This window comes from Leuciscus leuciscus, assembly GCF_965113295.1.
Source record: "Leuciscus leuciscus genome assembly, chromosome: 4".
Classification (NCBI taxonomy): Eukaryota; Metazoa; Chordata; class Actinopteri; order Cypriniformes; family Leuciscidae; genus Leuciscus; species Leuciscus leuciscus.
In genome coordinates, this window is record NC_138728.1 from 4,841,386 (window position 1) to 4,864,623 (window position 23,238).

General features: G+C 38.9%; 1 long non-coding RNA gene across 2 annotated transcripts; it reads right to left on the reverse strand.

The window, feature by feature from the left end:
• Window positions 1–43: 43 nt before the first annotated feature.
• On the reverse strand, window positions 44–20,711 carry LOC309497993. 2 transcript variants are annotated; one of them, XR_014205785.1, is made up of 6 exons: window positions 20,660–20,711; window positions 15,727–16,026; window positions 14,957–15,071; window positions 14,582–14,799; window positions 6,627–6,835; window positions 44–60 (listed from the first exon to the last, which is right to left on the reverse strand). It is a non-coding gene; the product is annotated as an uncharacterized lncRNA (long non-coding RNA). The 2 variants fall into 2 exon arrangements; XR_014205786.1 differs by lacking the exon at window positions 20,660–20,711 and having other exon boundaries at window positions 15,727–18,072.
• Between the last annotated feature and the right edge of the window lie 2,527 nt (window positions 20,712–23,238).

The window sequence follows — 23,238 nt, forward strand, 5'->3', positions numbered from 1 at the left end:
GATGCATACAGGTTCCTCCTGTTTCATTGTTTGGCCAAACAGATGTGAGCCAATATCGGGCTGCAAACAAAAAGAGACAGGAAAAGCCACAGTGTTTATGCTTGTAATGAAATATGACGCTCACTGGACAGAAGAAAATTAAAAGAGTAAATGTGAGGTCACATTTATTGTTGTTCTGTGAATTTCCGCAGGCCAAATCCAATCATTTCAATGGGAATCCATGCAATTGTGAATTTCGTGTGATATTTCCCCATGCAAGCTGAGGTAAATACTATCATATAGATATAGTGCTCACAGTGTCATACACACAAACACAAAACACCGTCATGGTAACGCACATCACTAAATGAGTGCAATAAACATTAGTCTAACAACATAAGATGTACACTGTAAAGTAAGTTCAGTTAAAGGAAGTTTCACCCAAAAATGAAAATTCTGTCAGTAATTACTCACCCTCATGTTGTTCCAACCCCGTAAGACTTTCGTTCATCTTCGGAACACAAATTAAGATATTTTTGATGAAATCTGAGAGCTGTCTCACTTCTCCATAGGCTTCTAAAGACATTATAACTTGCTGGCCCAGAAAATGTATTAAAGACATCGTTAATATAGTCCAAATGACTACAGTGGCTCAATCTTAAGTTTATAAAGTGACGAGAATACTTTTTGTGGGAAAAAAAATAATAAAATAACGACTTTATTCCACTATTCATTTACTTCTCTCTGGGCCTCGAGTTTTCTCACGTAGTATAACTGCGCAGCGCTTCTGTGTTGTACGTCACCACGCATCACACACATGACCAGCGTCGGCCAATAGTGAGCCTACGTATGACGTATAACACAGACGCGCTGCGCAAAAACACTATGTGAAAAAACTCGAGGCCCAGAGAGAAGGAAATGAATAGTGGAATAAAGTCGTTATTTTGGGGGGTTTTTGCGCACAAAATGTATTCTCGTCGCTTTATAAACTTAAGATTGAGCCACTGGAGTCATTTGGACTATATTAACAATCTCTTTAATGCATTTTCTGGGCCAGCAAGTTATGTCTTAGAAGCCTATGGAGGAGTTGAAGTTGAATTTTGCATAAAAAAGTTGACATTGCTTACATTTACAGAGTTCAAGTAATGTAAATGCATTAGTAGCCATGACTTACTGATTATGATAATACTGATGTACTTATGTACATAACTAATAAGAAAAAAACTAAGAAACATTCTTATATCAATGAAAAAACAGCAAACGTTTTTTCCCATTAGATAAATGTCCTATTAGAGTCATTACAGTTTTTCACTTTATAGTTAGGGAACTTTAGGAGGAACTTTAAGGGAACCAATTAACAGTTTTTGAGCATAGAATTTTTAGTATTGTACCATTAAAATGATAAATGTACATACATCTCTATACTTGTGACAATAGACATTCTGTGAAATGTCGCTAATGTGACCACACTTTACGACCGAGTGAAAAAAAATGACATATGAGCTTTAAATAAAAAGAAACTCCCACTAGTTACTGCTTGTATGAGCGAACACACTGGCACTTATGTGAGGACGGAGCCAAAAGCGAGGGAATGGATTTCATCCCTCTTGACCCGGTGACCCTGTTCGCCCGGGCCGCCTCTGAGGGTGGTGTGGTTGGTGAGTCGCGGTGGTCCCCGCCACCGTCTTTGATGTTGGGGGTGGAGTAGGTGGGTAAATGGCGAGAACGCGGTGTCCTCACATAAAACGGAGACAGTTGCCGGCACTTGGCATTTCCAGTGCTGACAGGCTGGCTTGTTTGTTCACTCTAACGAGCACTCGGACTCCATTAATGAGCGGACTGAATCCATTATCATCATCATTTCAAAAGGCAGCGCTGCACTAAACAGCTCCCCGCATTAGCTGCCGTTGCCCTTGTTGTTTCATTTGATCAGTGGTGGCAGCAGGGACTTGCCCCTCTCTAGCCTTCCAAGCTTAAACACACACATATACACACGCTCGTTTTATTACCCCATTGCAATGGCTGCAAATGTATGGGGTGAGAATTAAGCACGGAGTGGAAGTTACAGATGCCACGACCCTGACAGGAGTTAAAACGCGAGCTAACGGAGTAATGACATTGGAAGTAGGGATGTGCAACATATTTTTAACAACGGCTTGTCAATGGGTCGCATGTAGTCTACTTACGGATGTACTGCATAATTAAGCTGAGTCCATTACGCAGATCGAACGTGTTTTTGGGCCATTCACAGCCCGCAAAAGTGCTTTGATGAGTTTACAGACGCAACTTCAGCATGAAAAAAAAAACACTTTCTGAGAAGTATCACAATTCTTCCCCCAGCACTTAAAATAAATAAATAATATAAAAAACTGCAACGAAAACAACATTATTATTATTATTACTACTACTACTAGTAGTACCATTATTATTATTATTATTATTAATGTTGCTGCCACTATGACTTTTCAATATTTTAGCTAAAAATAATCATAGATGAAATTGTTATATAATAATTATAACAATAAAGGTAGTAATAATAATAATAATAGTAGTAGTAGCAGCAGTAATAATAATTATAATGCTATCTCGTAATCATTTTAATTATTATTGTTGTTGTTGTTGTTACATTTAGTGTATTAGCTAAAAAATAAAGGGAAATTGTTTTTGTAACAGATAATAATAAAATTAAATCTCTTGTAACAATAAAAAAATTTAACTTGTATCATTATTATTATTATTATTATAGGATTGCCTCTAAAAACAAAGGGGGGGATGGAGGTGAGATAAACTCACTTGTTGACCTCACTAATCGAGCATCCTGACCCATCACTATTAAAGCTAGAAAGAGGCAGGTGAAAAAGACAAGAAAAGCACATCTTTTGTAAATCGTAAACAATCTAAGCTGGCAAGCATTATGAAAGTGGGCGACGATAACATTTCCATCTCTCTGCCACCTTTCTAAGGGACATCAAAGACCCAATTAAGGCCCTCTGAGCAAATGGCGTATGTGTTCGCTGCTCTGGAGAGCTGTCACAGAGTCTGCGTGTGGCTGTCGACGTCCCAACTCACTGACAGCCTCCTTTACAATCCCAGCCCAGCTCCATGTGCCCCGCTCTTTCTCTCTCTGTTAAAGGATTTTAATTAGGCCTTGCCTGCTCAGGCTCACACAGCCCTTTTGTATGTGCTGAATGGTACAAGGACTGTGATTTGGAAGCCCTTCACAGGCAGTCACTGATGTGAGAGAGAGAGAGAGAGAATGAGAGAGAGAGAATGAGAGAGAGAGAGAAAGAGAGAAAGAGAGAGAGAGAGAAAGAGAAAGGGCTCTTTCATTTTGATATGTGCTACTTCACTACAACGAGCCCTTTCCCCCCCCACCCTATTGTACAATCTCCCCTTATGAAGAACTGGAAAATATTCAAATGTTAACGTGCCCGTGTTGGCTTTGATATTTAAGACAAAAGGGTACAGCGCAAGACTTACAGTGACACTTCACAAACTAGAAACGGGACACTTCATCTGACACGTCATGATCTATCAATAAGCTTTCAGTCTTTAAGAGTATGTATATGAGCGGTTGATTTCTTTAGTGTGTGTGTGCATGTCAGATCCTGTTCCAAAAACAGCCATTTTACTGTTATTCTTTTCTATAATTAAAATGTTTGCCACAAGGTTTTGCCAGAACATTATACATTTGTATACCAATGTGCTTACTAATGTGACTACATGTACAAGTATGTCAGATTCAGTATCAAATAAAATCATAAATGTGATCTCTTTAACATCTCAGTGGTTTCTCCTAGACATAGATGAGATTATTTGGATATGTTTTTTTCTCTTAAGAACAGAAATCCCAGTAATTTTATAAATAATGCCTTTTTTAAATATTTAAAATCTTTAAATATGTACTTTATATTTCAATTTATTTATTAATTCTAATTAATTCATTTGATCTGTTTTCAATATTTAAATGACTTAAAAAAAAAGAAAAACTCAATGGGCTTTATGCACAGCTACACTACTTCCTGAACTTCAGCCAGCTCTTTGTTTCCTGTCTGTCATTATTGGACAAACTGATTAATCCAGGTGTGCCTGACCTCAGTAACAATATCAGACACACCTGGATTAATCAGTTTGTCCAATAATGGCAGACAGGAAACAAAGAGCTGGCTGAAGTTCAGGAAGTAGTGTAGCTGTGCATAAAGCCCATTCACTGAGAGTGTTCTTCCTCAGTATTTTTGTCTTGTTTTCCAGTAGAAATATATAAATATTCTTAAATCAAGATATATTTACTTGAGAAGCAAGATATTAAGTCTTGTTTTCTGAAAAAATGTGTCAAAATGAAGTGAATTTTTGCCTAAAACAAGATAAAATATCTGCCAGTGGGGTCAGAAAAACGGAATACACTTTTTTTTACCCCACTGGCAGATATTTTTACTCGTTTTAAACAAAAAACTCACTTAATTTTTTATGTTTTTTTAAGTTATTTTGCTTCTCAAGTAAATATCTCTTTATTTAATTTAAGAATTGATTTTGTTTTGTTTTTTTGTTTTTGCAGTGTTCAAAAGAGATTCAACAATTTCTCAAACTGTGCTCAGATTTGCAGGCAATTGTAATATGAACTTAAACATTTCTCATCAAATTATCTCAGCTATACTGGCCATAAATGTTTCAGATACTAATTTTACTGTACATCAACAATTTTGTCAACTGTGTCAAATTTAATTTAATTTTCTATAGAATTTAAAGAGAAAAATCAGTTACACTTTCTCTCGTTGGTCCACTTTAGACATTCAACTAACTATAAGTAACTTTGCAACTAAATGTCAACTAACTCTCATTAGAGTATTAGAAGACTGTAGTAGACTGTTAGATTAGGGTTAGGGTTAGGTGAATAAATTGACACGTAGTTACAAAGTTACTATATGGTTAGTACAACGTCTAAAGTGAACCACTGAAATAAAGTTTTACTGGAAAATCTCAGTTGATATCCAAAATAATTTTTTTAAAAGTGCTCCATTGAGTCTCTCGAGCTTTAAAACAAAAATCTAAGTATTCCCTTAAAAATGATTAAGTTGCATCAAACTTTCAGTACAAAACAATCATACAAAAATACAAGTCATGATACATGGATTTATTACAGCCTAGTGTGTTTCCTATCGCAAAAGCGTGTCTATGTATTACAGCATGCCATGTGGTGCTTGATCTGGCCAACTCTCCAATCTCACGAGCCGATGGCACGCTGCCAGCCGCCCTCCTCCTCCATCGCCCCAGAATCCTCCCCTTTGGATCCCGCCGAAGCAGGGTCCTCCGTTTACCAAGTGTGCCCAGAGCGGGCAGGCATCGTAACCCTCCCCAGGCCAAGACGCGGTGTCCCCCCTCTCTCTCCCTGACATTCCTCTCTGACAGCCCTTTACATCTGCCTGCGCCGCACTCCGTCGGCAGACAAAGAAATTAATACCCCAAGTGACTGTGTTTTAATTAAGCAATTTCATGCAAATTACACATTTTAGATTGTCAAATAATATACTGCGCAAAATGGAAGGCTGGCTGATCTGATATGCATGGAGCGTTTTTCTTCCAGGGCACTGTGCATACATGGAAAATGAACAAAAATGCTAATTTCTAATCTATTATGCAAACAGTATGATACTTACATAGATTTGCACGCCTTTCTCGGTATGGCTGAGCAATGCCTTTGTATTGTGTATTTAAGGTGCTCGAGTGTTTAAAAGTCTTGTTTTTGTACCCTTTTGGCCGCATGTTTACTTGCGAAGCTTTTCGGTTTACGCCGCGAATGCAAATGCAGCAGCATGCGAGCTCGGTTCAAGTTTGTTTTCGTTTGTTTGTGTTCCCGTATCCAAATAACATCGCAACAGAAACTAGCATAATGAATTGCATGAATGCATAATGAACAAACAAATCATACACCTAAAGTAAACCTAAACCATAAAAACTAACTATTCAATGCAGCCATAATTTTAATGCCAATTATGCTGAAAAAAAAAAATATCGTCCTTTCTTGCCTCACATTGTTATGGGATCAGCCAATATAGCTAACAATATGTACAAATTATTCAAATGTGAACAAAAGCCTTTTTTTTTTCTCCCCAAGTTGATTTGATTTAATATTAGAGTAGAACCGCGAAGAAAGGCCTCTTGAAACCACAGGCACAAAAGTCGGTGAGCACAGGTAGCACAATGAGGCCCTCATTAACAAAGGCAAGGGAGGATTCTTGCTGTTTCTTTGTGATTCAAATACATTTAATCAAAGGTTTGTTTCAATATACTAGTACTTAATAGTGTACATTACCACATACAATACGTCTGAATGAATTGCAGTCCTTCTAGTAGGCTTTTTTAATGGGATCAAATAGCAGGATAGGAGTAGGCAACCGAAGCAGTAATGGCAGGGTACGACATGGCTGTTGACACGGTTTCTTCATCTTCAGTGCAGAGTTGTTCTTTAAATGGACCCTCATACCATAATCGTTCCCTGTGAGCATTAAAATCAGGAAACAATACAGGAACGGGGCTCCACACCAGGTCTAAAATATCCTTTCCCAATTACGAAGCTTTGAAATCAGACTTATGAGCGCCTCCTGTGTGTGTGTGCGAGTGTGTGAAGGTTTTGAAGCGATTCCACTCACCTTAATCAAGTCAACAAGGGGGTTGAGGTGGGTGCCTGGATGGTGCTTGTGTGTGATTGAATTTTGATGTGGCGAGATTTCCAAGAACCGAACTGGTGGCTGCACAGCGTGACTTCTCCTCAGGTGGACAAATGCACTTCATCTGAAGGTCACGTGCGTCGGTGGCTGTGGGGTCAGGCAAGCTGGGATCAGGCAAGCTGAGGTCAGATCTGTTTGAGGTGAAATAATGTTTGAATCACTAACAAACAGGTGAGGAGCTAATGGGAAACTTGAGGGGAAACTTGAGTGTAAACAGGAGCTCTGTTGTGAAGCAAAACTGAAAGCAAGACACCCTTCAAAGAATTGAGTAAAAAATTAACTAATAGATAAACACAAACTCTTTAAAACACATCCAAAGAAGCAAATTAAACTTCACTTTAAGGCGAGCCCTTCCACAATTCCTTGTTTCGCTACACTTAACGTTTCCATCTTAATGTTCCTCAGATTCTAAACAGGAATCTGATCTAAATGTGAGTGCCCCTCCGTGTCCAACTGGAAGACAGCGTCTGCCGAGTGATCCCGAGGCGTCGGGCGGCCCGTGAGAGTGCCTGCCGTCCTGCGGTCGGACTCGCGGATATAAACACTGCTCCAATGACAGAGCGGGGAATCATGAGCTGGCAGCCAGGCGTTCTCCCTCTGTTCACTGTAACCGGATATTAAACAGTAATTATATGATCCTGAGGCAATCTGATTAGCACAGAGAAAAAGCCTTATTGATCCCAGGTGCGGATCAGCAGCCAAGGATAAATATTTATTCTACATCTCTCGCTATGATGGTATAGAGCCACTCAAAACATGCCCGTCAAACAGAGGGAGTTTATGCCAGTATCAAGATGAACCCAGTCTGTGACGGTCGGTCTTGCGGAGAGAGGATGGAAATGGAAAGTTGGCAGGGAAACGAAAAAGGGGATAAAGACATCTGAGGTTGGGCATTACATCACTTAAAGAATAACTTGTATAAATATAGACCGATTTTACTCACTGCGGACCTGGCACAGAACTGGGGACCTTCAATTCGAGAGATCACCATGGCACAGCGATGATAATGTATCAGATATTCAAGGTTCCAATGTACTTTTATAGATACATTGTACTGACTGATCGCTATATTCATACATCATGGTATTTATATGGTACATCTGGAGAAAAGTACCCAAAAAAACCACAATGGAGTACCAGTTTCAGTGCCATGGTGTATATGGCAAAGTACTATTTGATACCATCAATGTACCATGGTACTACCACAGTACTTTTTAGGGTGCTAATTAAACTAATTTAAATGAATACCATGGTAGTACCACACCATAGAAGTCAAATTATTTCAGAGAACACCATGATCTATCTACACTTTTAAAAATAAAAGGTTCTCGAAGCAATGCCACAGAACCATTTTTGGGGTTTCCCTTAAAATAATTTTTTTTTTCTTAGTGTGAAGAACATCTAAATAATCTTTGGCAATAGAAAAGTTCCATGGACGTTAAAGGTTTTTCATGGAACCATTGTTGTAAATAAAGAACCTTTTAAAAATAAAAGGTTCTCGAAGCAATGCCACAGAACCATTTTTTGGGGTTTCCCAAAAAACATGTCAGTGAACAGTTCTTAAAAGAACCAGTTTTTCTTAGTGTGAAGAACATCTAAATAATCTTTGGCAATAGAAAAGTTCCATGGACGATAAAGGTTCTTCATGGAACCATTGTTGCAAATAAAGAACCTTTCTTTTTAAGAGTGTATGTCCAAAAATCCATTGTTTTCCCATAGTACATGTTAAAAAAACTTGGAATAACTTTAGTACTCCAAAGTATTTAGAAGAATATTATGCCAGTACCATGGTATAGGACCAAAAAGCCATAGTAATACATAATTATACATTTCCAAACAATCATGATAAAACCACGGTATCATGTTCAAAAAACAACAACATAATAAAGTGATGGTCCAAGGAATTTCATAGAATACCATGGTAATACTATGGTACATGTCTAAAAAATTATGGTATTATCATTCATCGTCTGATGAAGAGCCTGCGTGCTCGAAACGTAACATACGCTATGCGATAGTTGTCTTGAAAATAAATATTTTTGATAACTTTGGAGCTTAGGTGTTGCCGACTTTATATTTTATTCTTTACTTGTTGGTTTTTTAATCGAGCACCCTTTTGAGACTGATGTGCGTGCTTTTGTTTCATTTTTCTTTGGTATTATCATTGGACCATGTTAAAACACTGATAACACTGTGGTATTTCAAGGTATATCGTAGAATACCATAGTAAACTAAGTCTTTCATAAAGTTTTCGCTATTGTTATGACCGCCGCTCAAGACGTCATTTGCTAGAAACTGTTGCCAGAGAATGACGAGTCTCTCTTGCTGAGATGACGGGGGGCCACAAACATCCTTTGCGGTGTGCGGCTCATTAAATCTGCCTCTGGGTAATCCAATTGATCTGCAATTCGTTTTAAGTAGCATTAAATCAATGCGCACAGACATGAAAAGCCGGGCTCCTCGTTGACTTCAGTGGAGCTACCTGCAACACTTTGTAATATTGATAATACGCCACTCTCTCCATTTGAGCTTTCTTTTTTTCTCATGCAAATGATTGCTGTTTGTAACCGGGCCTGATCAGCGGGGTAAGAAAAGGGAGTTGAATGCCGCGGGGAATTGATTTAACTCTAGAACAATGCAAGGAAACGCAGCGCTTTTCTCTAAGACTGCCTGTGTGTAGAGATAGTGTTTATCTTGAGTGTAATCCCAGCTTCTCTGTGTCTTTAGCAGAGACTGTGGGCCTAAAGCAAGACAGACGCTGTAAATAAGGATTTCCACCTCACGTTTTACACACCACACATGTTAAGTGAAGGACTTTACGGTCCAAACACAAGGGGAGAGGGGTAAGATGTGTCAGTGCACTGCAAAAACTGTTATTTTTTATTGAGAATGATCTAATTTTGCATTTAAAATATCTAAAAATCCTTGAAAATGTACTTAAAAAGCAACACTGCACAAGATGCATCTTTAATAAAAACAATTTTTTTTAAATCACTTGTTTTAAGTAAAAACAACAGGGGGAAATGTGCCAGTTCGTTTAAACAAATCATTTTTAAAAAGTAATCTATGAAAACAAGCTTCTCAAGTATATTTATCTTGTTTTTGATTTTTAGATATTTTCAAAGAAAGTAATTAAAAAGTAATTAAGAAGTCCTTTTTTTTGCAGTGTGGGTAAGATGTCACTCCTTTAATGTACAATTTGTCTCACAAGGAAAGTAAACAAAATCCTTTTGCATCTCAAAGTAAATTTTCTACATGACAGGTCAAATTAATCATGTCAAAGGAAATTTAACCAGGTCTAAAAATGCAATACACCTCTATTATTTGGCTCCATTATAAGGAAAAGCAATGACTTAAACAAATCTTTCCCAGAATATGACGTGTGGGTTAAAGTGAGTTAGATGTTTTGGCATAAAATCTGCCACTCAAAGGGAAATACTATTAATATTACTAATACCATTTCAAAATGTTGACAATTGTTGCACTAATGTACACTGAAAAACATCCCTAATGTAGCCCTAATGTTGGGAAAGTTACAGTATGTAACTACTTATAAATGCTTTTTTCTAATTTGATTTTAAAGCAAACATCCTGAAATCTAATAAGGCATATTAGTGTCCTCTTAATGGACAACTCACATAAAAAGTGGCACAGCTTACCCCACTCTTGATAAATCAAAACATCAGCATGGACATGGCATCTGGGGAAAAAGGGGATTTGCATATTAATAGCATATAGTACATGGTACTAGAGTTGAAGGTATAAACAAACAATGTAATTCCACAATTAAAGCACTGCATCGCGTCAGACATTACAATCCCAGCTATTGACGAATCAAACTAAATAAAATTAGAAATGAATTCCAAAAGCAAGCTCCCGGTGTGATGTGCAGCCCTTCATCTGAATATTACAGCGTAATTAGGTCAGGCTGTTGAATTTTTAATGCTCTCTGAAATCATATTCGTGCTCGCTGTGTGTCAGGTAGAGCCCGGCTCCGACGATACATCATCATGCAGTGACACCAACATAATGGCCATCCCTTCAAATGTGTGACCTTTTCCAAGCTTGCACACCCCAGTGCGACATATCCAGCCACCACGTTTGGCAGGAACCCCCTCACGTGTCACACACACCAGAGGGAATAAATGCTCAATACTAAACTATGAAATAAGACAGTCCAGCATTTGATTCATAATTATTATAGACAATACAAGACCATTTTACAGCTACTGTATTCATGTGGTGTACAGTACCACACCAAACACCCACTTACCAGTGTAGCTAATCCAGCACTGCTGGAGATATGAATGATACCTTGAGAAAAGGTGAGGAACTGGTTTTCTAAGTGATCAGACATAGACTTTTTGCCTTTTTAACCAGTGAAAACTCTAATAACCATATCTAGTGACCAGAAAGAAAAACATAAGAAAACATGCGCAGAAACTACGATGGAAACACATTTACAGAATCAATTAATCAAAGCCGTCAGTCTGAAGGCCTGGCTATGCAAGACTAGTAAGAAACCACCCAGCAACACCATAACTGCATATTCAGGGTGTTTCTTCAACTTTTATTGCCAATTTATGCTCTCATCATGAAAATCTCGCTAAAAATTACTGGCGCACTGTGCGGACACCCTCACCTCTCTCTGGTGTACATGATGAGAGCTGACACTCCAGTCCGGAGTGGAAGTGGCCACCGCAAGGCCATAATAAAGAGCCCTTTCTTTAATGTGAGCGGCTCTGTGAACAAGGTCAAAGGTCAATGGTACCCACTTTCCTGACACTTTTAACCCTCTAATAGACAAGAAGAGACAAAACATACAATTACCACTAGGTCAAACCGGCCCATTGCTATTAAAACCGGTAGAGGGAAAAAAGGTGTGGATCAGGAGAGAACTCTAGCTGACACTTCGCTCACCCTCAGTGTGTAAAATCCTTCATTAGAGAGTGATAGCTCATCCCACGCCAGCTTTTCAACACAAACCCCACTTCTGATCCCATAACTATCCCAAGATGGAAATGATTGCATCTGGAGTTTCTAAACTGACAACTCTATTTGCACTGAAATAATCCTCTTTCTTGGCTCCTGATACCTGAGAATAATCTACCCAGTGAAGGGAAGGCATCCCCCTGCCCGCGCTCCGATGCAGCCACTCGCTAATTTAGCCATCCAGCGTGAGCTTTTTGAAGCATGCCGTATTCTAACTGGAGCTTTTAGCTTAGCCTGCTATGCAGTAATTTAGGCCGGGCTCGGAGGATGACAGCTTACATATGTGCCGGGGTTGTTGTGGGGATCCGAAGATTACAGCACCTGCCAATAAAATGCATGGCGGAGCGCTGAACGGCTAGTAAGGAGCGCGGATGCAAGCTCTGCATTGATGCGGTATGAAATGGACCCTACAAAATAAAGATTTTATTATTTTGATAATGCTTCTATAAGTAGGAGCCGTGGCTTATTGGTTAACGATGGATGGATGGATGGATGGATGGATGGATGGATGGATGGATGGATGGATGGATGGATGGATGGATGGATGGATGGATGGATGGATGGATGGATGGATGGATGGATGGATGGATGGATGGATGGATGGATGGATGGATGGATGGATGGATGGATGGATGGATGGATGGATGGATGGATGGATGGATGGATGGATGGATGGATGGATGGATGGATGGATGGATGGATGGATGGATGGATGGATGGATGGATGGATGGATGGATGGATGGATGGAAAATATGAAAAATATTAATTAAAATGCAAAAATTGCAATGTTTAATTAATTTTTTTTTTTTAATTAAAAGAAAAATGGCTTTACACACCCACAGAGATATATAATATAAAATAATGCTTCTATACACTTCCAAGTTGTTTAAATTGATATTTTAATTACTTTTTTTAATTTTTTCTATTTTTTTATATGACTACACTTTAAAGCTGTTCTTTTCAAACAAACTGCAGAAGAAATGCTGCAGAAAAAAAAGTGTTGAATAAGAGAAAACGCGAGTCACGCTGGCTAGAAAATTAATAGAAATTGCACCTTAAAACAGCATTAACAACTTATGAGAGCCATTCATTAACCGGCCGGGTGTTAATCCATCACTGAGAGAGAACCATGAAGGACGTCCTCTTTCAGCGCCCTGGCAGGAATAATCACACGTTTCTGAAATTAAAATTCAGAGGAGGGCCCATGTATCACCGGCTAGTGTGAAGCCATGAGATAATAAAGGCAACGCAGGTAATAATAAATAGAAGACAGTGAATGAGAGTCATAAATACCCCAGCGAGCGCTAGTACAGAGTCACGTTTGACAGTATCGTGATGATGGGTAAATACATGCTGTTTATCCATTTGACCTGACACTTTCAATGAAGAGGAGGAGTGTGTGGGATGAAGAAAGACTCCCATCACAGGTAAAGATTAAGAACAACTATTACAAAGGGTTTGTTTTACTAAGGAGTAGAGATGTGTTTTGTGAATCATTATAGAGTGACAAAATTATAAGGTCAATTCAAGTTCTTCCATTTTGTTTGGTAAGTATGAACCTCAGTCTGTCAGAGCAGACGCCATGTTTAATTAGACAAATGAAAATGACACTTTCAGGGAACAGAAGTTCAGTCAAAACATCGCAAACAAATGTTTTCACAATGTTCTGGTGAAAGAAAAAAAAAGATTAGATGTAACCTATGACCTTAAAAGAATGAGAAAGGTTTAATACAAGTTGATTATAGTTTAAAAACTGTTTTTATCACCTGTCACCATGTACTTCCATTGTAAGTGCCTTACTGTAACAATGATTTTTCATTTTTAAATAGTTGAAAATGTGTTCTGTGATAGTCAGCATTATGCCACAAACGCTGTTAATAGCCAGAACATTCCTTTAAGACTTTTGTTTTAATGTGTCAAATTAGGATCATAAGCCCTTTAAAATGTTAGACTCTGAATGTCTGGAATCTTTTAAATGTAATGTATGGTATATATTCATAAAGAGGCACCATGATCGAATCGCATGACACTGCAATATTCAGACAACCGTTACAACAATGTTAACAATTAACATTGATTTCAAAGACATGGCGTTTCTTTCATGATGTTAGCATCTTTACCCATTGAATAATAATTATTAGAGCCCTTTCTCTCCGGCTTTACAGGTTAAGTATTAATCAATAAACACATAAATCACAGATCAGTTTTTCTCAATACTTCTTGTAAAATAGATTCTGATTGGTCAATGCACCATTTCAGCCATACTAAATACTTTATGTAATTGTATGTAATTAAATGTAAGAGTTATGAAACATATACATATACACACACATATACATACATGCATATATATAGCTTTAAAAAACTAAAACATTTTGTAATGCATTTATTTGATCAAATTTTACAGCAATTTAACTGATTTCTATTTTAATATATTTTAAAATGTAATTTATTCCTGTGATGGTAAAGCTGAATTTTCAAAAACAGCAATTTCTAGTCTTCAGTGTCACATGATCCTTCAGAAATCATTCTTGTATGCCGATTTGCTGTTCAATATACATTTATTATTATACAGTTGTGCTGTTAATATTTTTGTGGATGAAGGGATAACCATGATTTATTCATTTTTTTCAGGATTTTTTTGATGAACAATGTCTTCACGGACACTTTTGATCAATTTAATGCATCCTTGCTGAATAAAAATATTAATTAAAAAAAAAACAAAAAAAAAACGTATGACTTGGTGTAACCATATAGTCAGGTTGAATAACACTAAAAAATAAAAGCAATTTTAGGTTACCTAACAAAACATTCATAAAGAAACACTGCCATATTTGCCATGATTCTCTGACCTTTTAGTTAAGCGTTCACAGTTCTGAGTCACCTGTGAAAGACCGGAAGAGGTTATGATGGTGAAGATGGACCTCAGTCATCTGGGCTCTCTGCAGGGTGCTTCAGTCACACTGGATGAGCAACAGCGTGTGTGACTGTGTGTGTGCGCGTGGCGGCAGATTCTCCCTGGGCATCTAGGGTCACTAATAAGGAGATGTTTATGCAGAGTGTGTCACAATCTTGGTGTCTTTTCCCCTCTTTCCTTCCCTTCTGTTTTCAATTATTTACCATTTTTGAGCAGGAGAGAGGAAGAGGGAGAAAAATAAGAAGAAATAAGTAGTCAAGCTTTTGGACGTTTCTCGATGGCGTACTGCACTTTTCTCAGAAACATCATGCATATTTAAAGTTAATAAAGCCTATTCCTTACCTTTTATCCAGACTTTTTAATGTTGCGCGAGAGAGGAAGAGCTGGGAACATCAGAGTGCTACTCAGAGGCTTCGGCTGTGTCCTCAGGTTCAGTGTGAAGAACCAGACCACGTCCCTGAGGAAGACATACACGCATCATTATTACACTAATGACATGAAAACAGCACCAAATAATAAAGCACTGATACTCTAGAGATGCTTTTGGCTCAGAGCGGGCCTTGCTGCTAATCGGCATCATGTTTCAGCTTTGGTGTCAATTAAGTTTTTGTGCACTTCTTGGTTTTTATACAGTATTTATGGAAGAGTAGATTGACAGAGAAGGAAAACAAGAACAGCTTATTCACATTTAAAGTTTAAGATTTAAAAAAAAGCTTGTGGAACCACATAATGTTTTGTCACTCTCTGCTATCTGTAGCCAACGAGTGTTTTAATATTTAATGAATTAAGATAATGCAAAATACAGTTTCATGTCTGCAGAAATGTATTAATATATAAGTCTAATAAATAAATTATTTTAATGATTAATTTATCAAAAGACATTTATGGCTAGTAAATGTTCTTAATTCACCCACCATTGGCGTATAGGTGCTGTGGTAATGAGACGAAAATGAAACAACGTTGCATGAAAATCCACTATCAGTGACTTATTCTATGTAAACAGTAGATTTATATACAGCATTTGGAAACAGTCTTTCTTCTCACTGCTATCGTCTTCTGAAGACAACATTGACAGTCCAACGAAACCAGTCCTGTGAGCGATTTGTCTTCACCTCGCGCGTATGCGTAGTCGTGCTATCAGCTCAAATGTGGGCATCTCCACTCAAGAAAAAGGCAGCGGGTGGATTTGGTAGGGAGTCTGACTGAGACGGTCATAAATCAGGGCCGGCGTGGCAGGATTCCGACAGGCTGCTATGGCTTTATCTGCTGAACAGCTTTCATCCTCCCCAGCCCGTTTATGCATATCCACTGGATATCCCACCTCCACGGCGTCCAAAGCTCGGGCTCAAGGCCTCTCCAAACCCGCAGTCTTCCCAGAGATCCCTATTCCCTTTCCTGCTTAATTGATTCTGCTGGGGTGTCAAAAAAAAGAGAAATATAGTGTATATCTCATCTTTTATTTAGGCAAGCTTTGATATGGGCGATATTTAAAAAAGGTTAATATATATAAGGACTAATCTCACGGGTGGGTTTAAAATTTCATGAACAACTATCCGAAAAATAAAAAAGAACTAGTTGCAAGTGTTAAAAAATGAGTTTTTTTTTTTTTTTTTTTACTTGAACTGTTTTTTTCATGAACTGACTTACATTTTACAGCATGAATGCAGAGTAAAGTTTAACTTTAAACAACTTCAAAGTCAAATATGTAACACTTTGCAAACCATTTTACTTTAATGTGATGTATTTCAGAGACTACCCAAGAGAAAAAAAGGAATATGGCATTTTATCCATTAGGAATTGACTGGATCATCAGAATTGCCCTGCGCATGACATGTTCGGAGGGAGGGATTGAAAATTGGAGGGCTTGAAGATGTCATCTGAAAAGAAAAATTGTTTTAGAAGTGGAGCAAGTTTTAACAAAAGATCTGAAGATTAGCTATCCATCCATCTACCTAACTATCTATCTACCTATCCATCCCATCCATCTATCCATCCATTCACCTATCTATCCATCCATCCATCCATCCATCCATCCATCTACCAACCTACCTATCTACTTTTTGATCAAAACAAAGGTAATAGGTTTAGTTCTTAGTCTCAATGGACAACTACCGTTGATTTCAGATCTCAGACTCTCAGATCGGCCTACAGTCTCCTGACGTAATGTGCCTGTAATCTCGAGCACAAAAAGGGGAAAAGGAGAGGAGAGGAAGGTGGAAGCACAGGGACGGTGGCGGCCCAAGATGCCGGCGGAGCCGTGGAGAGCGAGCAGGCTTCAGCCCCCAGCATATTCATAAATCAGCTCTTTCAGGAGCTGTCAGCCACTCCATAATGAGGGTTATTATTCAGCTCGGGTGTCAAAGTTACTATCAAAGGACCGTCTCTGGAAGGCCCTCTCACTCTGCTCCTTGTTAAATAAACAGCGGCGTACACAAAATGGCAAACAAGACGTGGGTCAACCTGATACAGAGCGGGGCCACGCGGGCCTCTGGAGTAATTTACCCTTCGGGAATAGCCGACTGGGGAGATGGATGATATCAGGCCTTTCAGAAAGATTAATGGAGAGAGAGGACAACAAAAAAGAAGAAGTGAGAGCAACTGAGATGTTGGAGAGGTAGATGGAGGATAAGGAGAGATGGCATCACATCTTTCTAACTAGGAGGGGTAATAATGTTTGTGTTCAATGACCAAAAAACCCTAACATTTATCCCTAATTAGCTATTTACCCATTTAAGCAGTGCAAACTATTCCCCAAACGGTGGTTAAAATAACTACCGACCATAAAAGAAGAGCTCATAGCAACAAAAAAAAAAAAAAAAGGCTTCTTGCCTATACGCCATACATTAAGGCATATACAATAAAGTTAAACGAATAACGACTAAGCTATCAAAATTGCAGAGCTCCTACAACTGACAGCAAAATTCCCCACATCACTTGACCTCTCGATGATAACAGTCTAATATTAACCCTCTACGAATATATGCTTTAAAAAATTCATTCTCTTTATTACTTTGTTAATATCAGACAGTGGCCTCGGAGCTGAGGGTAGTATTAATTTTGAATACTTGAAGGGGGCAGAGGAGATGAGGGGGCGAGAACTGAGCTGTATGGCAAATGAAAGGGCTAATCTCTGTTTAACATTAACAAGGGCTCCACACATCCAGAGAGCAGCAAGATTATAGCTCTCAACGTGGGACTCTGGGTTATGGCTGCACTGAAATACTTGACTGAATATTAAAAAATGAACTGCGTTTTCATACACAGTAGGTTATGGAGTAACTTACTATGAAATACTTGGGTAACACTTTAAAATAACAATAACAAACATTATAAAATAACTCTCTGGAATACTAGATTCTGATTAGTCAATCATGTCATTCTGCAATCAAATGTTTTAGTATAATGATGACTAAACTGTTTAATTAAATTGAATGAACTAGTACTAGTCTCTTATATAATTAAATCATATTGATTAACTACTTCTACTACTACTACTACTAATAATAATAAGAATAAGAATAAGAATAAGAATAAGAAGAAGAAGAAGAAGAAGAAGAAGAAGAAGAAGAAGAAGAAGAAGAAGAAGAAGAAGAAGAAGAAGAAGCAGCCAAAATGCAAGCGGAAAGGGTGGAAAATAATTATTTCTTCGTGGAGAAAGGGTTTAGAATATGATTATATTTAGTTGGCATCTTGGGTGGTAAAATCAATTAAATTCTACATTGAGTAAATGGGAGGAAATCACTGATAGTTGCAGGCCATTCCTCAAATTGTCATAATTACCACAGCCAGAGGGGTCACCATCACTGACTCTGTTCAAGGACAAAAAAAAAGACTTTCCCAGGAGGAAGAGGAAGTGCTTTCCTCTTGTGTTTAAAGAGGAGAGCAACTCCAAACAGTGAGGAGTCGTCATCGCGGGCATTGATTTTCATCTCACCTACCTGAAGGCAACAGATTAATCTTTTACATCTGTGAGTTTGAGACAGGCCTTCATGCTGTGCGAAAAATCACCAACGTACCAGAGACCAATTAATGATTTTGTCATTTCGGTGCCGGGACAGTGCATGTTTGTCAAAGTATCTCTGCGACGGTAATTTGTGCCATCTGTTCTCGTAGTAGTGAAGAAAGCTGAAATATGTGATGCGTTTAAACTCAATAATGTGTCATATGACTGGTGGGGCCTTGTCTGGTGGACATGAAGAGAACATATGTTGTCTTCCAGCCCGCGGGCTGACATTGAATATGAGAAAAGACAGTACTTCAAGGCAAATGCCGTCCCTGAAGAAAGCCTGCCAGAACCTATATGGCTCAGTGTATTGACAAATCTCTTGTGGACGGCACAGACATGGAGGTTTACGAGGCTAGTCTCTTTCAGTCCCCGTCGCTGTGATGGGAAGGACTGAAGTCTTCAAAACAGGACCGTCCCGGGGCGGCTTGGGGGAACCCCGATGACACGTTGACTGACACCTTGCGGGGCCAAAGTTAAACCATATTTGAATTTAATTAAACAGCTGAAGATGCAATAACCTTCACTGTTTCTATATTTGATCCGGTTTAACATGCCCTGCTTGTTTATTACGCACGAGAGGTAGGGGTTTAATTGCAGTGCTGAGGTGAGACTTTGGCCTGAAGATGGATGATACGGAGATAGACTCCTGCCATTGGAGACTGCAAAACATACCGGCAACACCGGTGATGAATGACGAGTCAGAAGCTCAGTTTTCCCAAAGGAAACCATCTTGTACAAAAGGTAGAAAGTATGACAACCAACCTTTACAGCTTCCCAACTCCTCATCTAGGCTAAACAGTGGAAGTTTCTACACAAATCACACAATATACTGCTAAGCTTCAATGGTGGCAAAGGATAAGTCAACGTTTAGTGTCAAAATATCTTGGAGGATAGACAAGAAGAAAGGGAAACGAGTAGCAAGAAGAAAAATAGCAAGTGGCACATCTGCAAATTAGCTTTGACTGCTCAACAAGGAGCATGTGTTGACAAGGGAGAGAGCTGATGTGATTTGCTGACACCAGCAAAGGAAAAAAAAGAGAGACAAAACAAATCTAATCATCCCTTCCCATCAAGAGGAAATCGCTGCCTTCTTCTTTCCACAAAGACCCCCTTGGCTTAAATCAATTTCTAACAAACTTGATTCTGAGGCGGTAACGGGGGGAATCAACAGTACCTTTCAATTTAATTCAGTGCCGCGCTCTGGGAGAGAGCAACTTTCATCCATCACCATCATGAGGCAGGAGCACAGCTGTAACGCTGATATACAACACAAGACCCGGTGGAGGGAAAACCCCATGAAAATACATCTTTAAATATCAGTTTACATGGCCAAACCACTCACATCAGGTTGTGATGGGAATCACTGGCTTTTCCTATAGAATTCCGTTTTTGAACTTTTTTGTAAATGTGTCTCTTTACACACTATCATATATATCCGGTAAGAACCTGCTTACAAATTCAGTGTGTGTTTCTAACTCTAACTTTATGTGCGATTTTCAGCATCTTTCTACCACAAAATTTAGCAGTTGCTTCAGAGATAAAAGAAGCTGATGTAGTGAAGTTTGCACTCAGTCAAAGGCAAGAAAAATCTAAAGAGACAAGAAAGAGAACATCTTAAGGTCAAAAAACTTGTTTTTCACACTCATTTTGTTTTACTAATGTGGCTGCAAACTGCTTAAAGCGGCAATACAATTTCCTTCAAATGGTAGTTAGTTACAAATGTCGACAGTTTAACTTTAACCCTGTAAAGCCCAATATATATGAAATATATCAAACACATTCTTTTAAATGAAACAATGTATGGATAGTTAAATAAATTAAGTTGCTTTAGTCTAGTAAGTGTTCATCTAGAAATATTACTAACAATACAAGCTAGTAATAGGTCAGCATGAAACAGAATTTGCAATAGTCTTTTCTTTCCTATTGTGATGTATATCAGAGTGAAACGGCTTCTCGTACATGAAAAATGTAGAGCGGGACTTGATTTTGTTCATCGGGAATTCACTGGATGGTTGTGTTTTGTTATTGGTCGATCTCACCTCATGAGAGAGACAGGTTGTCCCGCCCTCGCGCCAGTAACCATGTCATCACGAAGATTCCAAGGGCGCATGAAAAAAAGAAATTAAAAAAAGATGTGCAGGGATACATAATTTACAATAAATACTACAATATTCCATAAAAAAATTATAATTGTCTGTTTTGATTTCATGGGGACTTTAGATTGTGCACAACAAAGCCAAGTTTTGATCGTGTTGATTTACATTTACATTTATTCATTTAGCTGACGCTTTTATCCAAAGCGACTTACAATTGCTATATATGTCAGAGGTTGCACGCCTCTGGAGCAACTAGGGGTTTAGCGTCTTGCTCAGGGACACATTGGTGTCTCACAGTGGATTCGAACCCGGGTCTCTCACACCAAAGGCATGTGTCTTATCCATTGCGCCACCACCCCTTGATAATTTAGAGGCCTTAAAAAATGTGCATGTCAAAAATGATACAGTAGGCTTTATAGGATTAAAGTGTCTTCAAACCGTTTCTTCACCATGATAGTGGTTGACCTGAAAGAGAAAACTGACTGTAAAAGGACAGTTTAATCTAACGCACACTTCAGCACCCCTAGTGGAGGCGCTGAAAATGCTTGCATAGCTATAAGCGTCTGCGTTCGCGTTCTCATAGAGAGTGCGTTTGGAGCCCAAAACTGGCAGCTTGCACAGGTGAACATGCCGCAGCTGAAGAAGATGATTTGCAGGAGGAAGCGAAGACCCTTCTGAATCGTTTCTCTTCCTACTTCACTCTGGCCACATCCTCCCTTTCCCTCCACCCCCCCGCCACTTCCTGTCATTAAGCCTCTCACTGCCTGTCCCTAAAATAATCCCAGCAGTTTTTTGTCAATCCACTAATAATTCAATTTAGCAGGCCCGGCACAGAGCTTCGCCATTAGTTTTGAGGACGTGATTTAAGATTGATGACTTGTGCCCCTTGGGAGTCTGTTTCATGAGGTGCTGGGGGGTAGCGGGGGGGCGCCGCGGCCAAGGTACGGAGGAAGAACAGGCATGGGAGTCGAGCGAATTAAACTTTGGAATTGATTTTCTTAAAATTTGAGTTGACTAATGTGACAAGTCGCAGCTGTGAACGGCAGAGCGCCGGGTTAAAAAACCCGCGGCCTGTCTCCTCCAGGCTTCTCACAGTGACACGCCAGCGAGAGAGAGAAAATGTGTGTTAGGAGGCCTTTTGCGCACACACACACACACACACACAAACATATGCTGCCGCTCAGTCATCAACCTGCTGTCACCGACACAAATTACAGCTAGGAGAGAGAGAGAAAGCTAAGAAGAGAGACAGACCTCACATCACCACCGCCTCAGAGTTGCAGGTACTGCAGGTAGTGCTGACAAGGGACAGGTCACTGCTGTGACATTGTTGAATAATTCAAGAAAAGAAAGAAGGAACGAGGGGGGAAGAGAGAGGGAGTAGATAAGTCAATGACAAAAAGTATAGAACATGTATGGGTGGATACTCTCGGCTTGTCGTAACACTCTGCTGTGCCATCAAAAGCAACATATTGCAGTGTCTACAAGTTACATCACCGCAATACAATACTTCTGGTCTGGGAGGCCACATCTGCTAACATTTGCATCCGTCTACTCTTCTGAGTGCAAATCACAGGCTTCTCAGTCTTTCTGAAATTAAAGTTGACCCTGAATTTAAGTTTCTTAAAGGTATAGACTCTCATGAAACAATGTTGATGAAAAATTTGTGCTTTGAAAAATGTGTTGATTGTAGAAATAATTGAGCATCAGTAGCCAAATAAAAGCAGTTTCATTTTACACGGAGTGGGTCACCTCATGGAGGCCGCCATTTTGAGATCACATGGTCAGTTAAAGTTCGTACAGTTCGCTTTATCTCGGTCATCACTCTTTTAGCAGAGACTTTTACTCATAGAATAAATGAATCATGGCCAAGTAATGCATTTCTACAATAGCATTGCAAATATAAAAATATATTATATACATATTGAAACATAATGATATATATAGAGATAGTAATGATAAACAGAGATATATATATATATCATATTGAATATATCTCATTGAATATCAGAAATACATCAAATTGACAAAGCAAAATGTGTTGCGAATGCGGTTTTGTTTAGTTGTGCTCTAAAAATTAGGCCTTTAAACCCTAATAATAATTTGCTCTCCAAAGTACCACCTACTAGACCACCAAACAGACTGAATTATTTTCTTCATTAACAGCAGCGTGGCTGTAATTCCCCGGCCAATGTGAGTCACAAAGTGGTCCTGCTTGATCCAATGGCGCAATTCAGAAACGACTTAAAGAAGCAGTAAGCAAACAGAGCCGAGCGACGTGGCCCCTGATGAGTGAACGCTGGAATTGGTTTCACGCTCGAGCGCAGCCTTTAAGACAAAGTACCTCAGGAGATAATTATAGTGTCAAGCATCCGCCAGGCCGGCCGTTGACGATTGGCCAATATTTAGCTTTAATTAAATCAAAGCAGAAATGTAATTTCTCCTGAGTGATCTTTACACAGAAAGTCGACTTTAGAAAAACACAACATAAGTCTTAACGCATCTCCTTTCGTCCCCTCTGT